Source organism: Durio zibethinus, unplaced genomic scaffold (assembly GCF_047325235.1).
Source record: "Durio zibethinus cultivar Kanyao isolate XHJ-2024 unplaced genomic scaffold, ASM4732523v1 HiC_scaffold_75, whole genome shotgun sequence".
In the NCBI taxonomy this organism is placed as follows: Eukaryota; Viridiplantae; Streptophyta; class Magnoliopsida; order Malvales; family Malvaceae; genus Durio; species Durio zibethinus.
This window is the reverse complement of record NW_028322698.1, coordinates 55001-60000: the sequence shown is the minus strand read 5'-3', so window position 1 is coordinate 60000 and position 5000 is coordinate 55001.

The window sequence follows — 5000 nt, the reverse complement described above, 5'->3', positions numbered from 1 at the left end:
CACCCCCTTAAAGAGCATTTGAGATTTTACAGGTTTGCTACCAGTAGCCGTTAAAGTGTCTGAAATGGGGACACTTTTTTCAAACGGTCACAAAATCTTCTCTACTTCGAGTTTTTAGCTGAATTTTTTTGTGCATGCCAACAAAAATAGAAGGATCATGCCTACAAAATTTGGGGCCAAAAATCCTTATAAAAAAATTTTAAAAATTCCCGAACCGCAAAAAGTTTCGAAAATCGTGAAAAATAGAAAACGAGTCATCTTCCAACGAAACTTCACGTGAAGGCTTAGGGGACCATTGTATGAATTTACAAGCCATAAAAATGGCATTGGCACGGCAGAAATTTGAAGATGTGCCTAAACCCACCAGGGCCCAGCGTGTGCCGATGGTGCTCGAGGCAACCGCCCGCACCAGGGCCCAGCGTGTGCCGATGGTGGTCGAGGCAACCGCCCGCACCAGGGCCGATAGTGTGCCGATGGTGCTCGAGGCAACCTGTCGCACCAGGGCCCAGCGTGTGCCGATGGTGATCGAGGTAACCTGCCGCACCAGGGCCCAGCGTGTGCCGATGGTGGTCGAGGCAAGTTCCCGCACCAGCGCCCAGCGTGTGCCGATGGTGCTCGAGGCAACCGACCGCACCAGGGCCCAGCGTGTGCCGATGGTGCTCGAGGCAACCTGCCGCACCAGGGCCCAGCGTCTGCCGATGGTGCTCGAGGCAACCTGCCGCACCAGGGCCCAGCGTCTGCCGATGGTGCTCGAGGCAAGCGCCCGCACCAGGGCCCAGCGTGTGCCGATGGTGGTCGAGGCAAGCGCCCGCACCAGGGCCCAGCGTGTGCCGATGGTGCTCGAGGCAACCTGCCGCACCAGGGCCCAGCGTGTGCCGATGGTGCTCGAGGCAACCGACCGCACCAGGGCCGAGCGTGTGCCGATGGTGGTCGAGGCAAGCGCCCGCACCAGGGCCCAGCGTGTGCCGATGGTGGTCGAGGCAACCTGCCGCACCAGGGCCCAGCGTGTGCCGATGGTGCTCGAGGCAACCGACCGCACCAGGGCCGAGCGTGTGCCGATGGTGCTCGAGGCAAGCGCCCGCACCAGGGCCCAGCGTGTGCCGATGGTGCTCGAGGCAACCTGCCGCACCAGGGCCCAGCGTGTGCCGATGGTGCTCGAGGCAACCTGCCGCACCAGGGCCCAGCGTGTGCCGATGGTGGTCGAGGCAAGCGCCCGCACCAGGGCCCAGCGTGTGCCGATGGTGGTCGAGGCAAGCGCCCGCACCAGGGCCCAGCGTGTGCCGATGGTGGTCGAGCCAGGAGCCCGCACCAAGGGCCGGCTTGTGTCGATGGTGTTCGGGGCAACCGCCCGTACCAGGGCCCAGCGTGTGCCGATGGTGCTGGGGGCAAGCGCCCGCCCCAGGGCCCAGCGTGTGCCGATGGTTATCGGGGCAACCGGCCGCACCAGGGCCCAGGGTCTCCCGATGGTGCTCGAGGCAACCGCCCGCACCAAGGCTCAGCATGTGCCGATTGTGATCGAGGCAACAACCCACACCAGGGCCCAGCTTGTGCCGATGGCGGTCGAGGCAAGTGCCCGTACCGAAGGGCAGCCTATGCCGATGATGGTCGATGCATGTGCCATCACCATGCGTCATCATGTGCCATTGATGGTCGAGGCCTTGGCCGAAGTTCGATTTTGAGCCACGGTGCCCATGCTTGGCTCCAGCATGTGCTGGTGCCGCATTTTTTTCACTCGGGACAGCATCGCCGGAGCATCGCCGGAGCATCGCCGGAGTACCGCCGGAGAACCTGACCGGCGGCATTGGGGTTCCGGCGATTGGGAGGGGGGCCGGGGGGGTGTGCGCACATGATGTGCGATGGGTGCTGGTACTTGGCCTTGTGTTGGCCCCCTATCCCTCATCAAACCTCTGAGAATTCACACCCCCTTAAAGAGCATTTGAGATTTTACAGGTTTGCTACCAGTAGCCGTTAAAGTGTCTGAAATGGGGACACTTTTTTCAAACGGTCACAAAATCTTCTCTACTTCGAGTTTTTAGCTGAATTTTTTTGTGCATGCCAACAAAAATAGAAGGATCATGCCTACAAAATTTGGGGCCAAAAATCCTTATAAAAAAATTTTAAAAATTCCCGAACCGCAAAAAGTTTCGAAAATCGTGAAAAATAGAAAACGAGTCATCTTCCAACGAAACTTCACGTGAAGGCTTAGGGGACCATTGTATGAATTTACAAGCCATAAAAATGGCATTGGCACGGCAGAAATTTGAAGATGTGCCTAAACCCACCAGGGCCCAGCGTGTGCCGATGGTGCTCGAGGCAACCGCCCGCACCAGGGCCCAGCGTGTGCCGATGGTGGTCGAGGCAACCGCCCGCACCAGGGCCGATAGTGTGCCGATGGTGCTCGAGGCAACCTGTCGCACCAGGGCCCAGCGTGTGCCGATGGTGATCGAGGTAACCTGCCGCACCAGGGCCCAGCGTGTGCCGATGGTGGTCGAGGCAAGTTCCCGCACCAGCGCCCAGCGTGTGCCGATGGTGCTCGAGGCAACCGACCGCACCAGGGCCCAGCGTGTGCCGATGGTGCTCGAGGCAACCTGCCGCACCAGGGCCCAGCGTCTGCCGATGGTGCTCGAGGCAACCTGCCGCACCAGGGCCCAGCGTCTGCCGATGGTGCTCGAGGCAAGCGCCCGCACCAGGGCCCAGCGTGTGCCGATGGTGGTCGAGGCAAGCGCCCGCACCAGGGCCCAGCGTGTGCCGATGGTGCTCGAGGCAACCTGCCGCACCAGGGCCCAGCGTGTGCCGATGGTGCTCGAGGCAACCGACCGCACCAGGGCCGAGCGTGTGCCGATGGTGGTCGAGGCAAGCGCCCGCACCAGGGCCCAGCGTGTGCCGATGGTGGTCGAGGCAACCTGCCGCACCAGGGCCCAGCGTGTGCCGATGGTGCTCGAGGCAACCGACCGCACCAGGGCCGAGCGTGTGCCGATGGTGCTCGAGGCAAGCGCCCGCACCAGGGCCCAGCGTGTGCCGATGGTGCTCGAGGCAACCTGCCGCACCAGGGCCCAGCGTGTGCCGATGGTGCTCGAGGCAACCTGCCGCACCAGGGCCCAGCGTGTGCCGATGGTGGTCGAGGCAAGCGCCCGCACCAGGGCCCAGCGTGTGCCGATGGTGGTCGAGGCAAGCGCCCGCACCAGGGCCCAGCGTGTGCCGATGGTGGTCGAGGCAACCGCCCGCACCAGGGCCCAGCGTGTGCCGATGGTGGTCGAGGCAACCTGCCGCACCAGGGCGGAGCGTGTGCCGATGGTGGTCGAGGCAAGCGCCCGCACCAGGGCCCAGCGTGTGCCGATGGTGGTCGAGGCAACCTGCCGCACCAGGGCGGAGCGTGTGCCGATGGTGGTCGAGGCTGCCGATGGTGGTCGAGGCAACGTGCCGCACCAGGGCCCAGCGTGTGCCGATGGTGCTCGAGGCAACCGACCGCACCAGGGCCGAGCGTGTGCCGATGGTGCTCGAGGCAAGCTGCCGCACCAGGGCCCAGCGTGTGCCGATGGTGGTCGAGGCAACCGCCCGCACCAGGGCCCAGCGTGTGCCGATGGTGATCGAGGCAACCGACCGCACCAGGGCCCAGCGTGTGCCGATGGTGCTCGAGGCAACCTGCCGCACCAGGGCCCAGCGTGTGCCGATGGTCGTCGAGGGAACCTGCCGCACCAGGGCCCAGCGTGTGCCGATGGTGGTCGAGGCAAGCGCCCGCACCAGGGCCCAGCGTGTGCCGATGGTGCTCGAGGCAACCGACCGCACCAGGGCCCAGCGTGTGCCGATGGTGCTCGAGGCAACCTGCCGCACCAGGGCCCAGCGTGTGCCGATGGTGGTCGAGGCAAGCGCCCGCACCAGGGCCCAGCGTGTGCCGATGGTGGTCGAGGCAAGCGCCCGCACCAGGGCCCAGCGTGTGCCGATGGTGCACCAGGGCCCAGCGTGTGCCGATGGTGCTCGAGGCAACCGACCGCACCAGGGCCCAGCGTGTGCCGATGGTGGTCGAGGCAAGCGGCCGCACCAGGGCCCAGCGTGTGCCGATGGTGGTCGAGGCAAGCGCCCGCACCAGGGCCCAGCGTGTGCCGATGGTGGTCGAGGCAAGCGCCCGCACCAGGGCCCAACGTGTGCCGATGGTGCTGGGGGCAACCGCCCGCACCAGGGCCCAGCGTGTGCCGATGGTGATCGAGGCAACCGCCCGCCCCAGGGCCCAGCGTGTGCCGATGGTGGTCGAGGCAAGCGCCCGCACCAGTGCCCAGCGTGTGCCGATGGTGGTCGAGGCAAGCGCCCGCACCAGGGCCCAGCTTTTGCCGATGGTGATCGAGGCAACCGGCCGCTCCAGGGCCCAGCGTGTGCCGATGGTTATCGGGGCAACCGGCCGCACCAGGGCCCAGGGTCTGCCGATGGTGCTCGAGGCAACCGCCCGCACCAAGGCTCAGCATGTGCCGCTGGTGATCGAGGCAACAACCCACACCAGGGCCCAGCTTGTGCCGATGGCGGTCGAGGCAAGTGCCCGTACCGAAGGGCAGCCTATGCCGATGATGGTCGATGCATGTGCCATCACCATGCGTCATCATGTGCCATTGATGGTCGAGGCCTTGGCCGAAGTTCGATTTTGAGCCACGGTGCCCATGCTTGGCTCCAGCATGTGCTGGTGCCGCATTTTTTTCACTCGGGACAGCATCGCCGGAGCATCGCCGGAGCATCGCCGGAGTACCGCCGGAGAACCTGACCGGCGGCATTGGGGTTCCGGCGATTGGGAGGGGGGCCGGGGGGGTGTGCGCACATGACGTGCGATGGGTGCTGGTGCTTGGCCCTTGTGTTGGCCCCCTATCCCTCATCAAACCTCTGAGAACTCACACCCCCTTAAAGAGCGTTTGAGATTTTACAGGTTTGCTGCCAGTAGCCGTTGAAGTGTCTGAAACGGGGACACTTTTTTCAAACGGTCGCGAAATCTTCTCCGGTTCGAGTTTTTAGCTGAATTT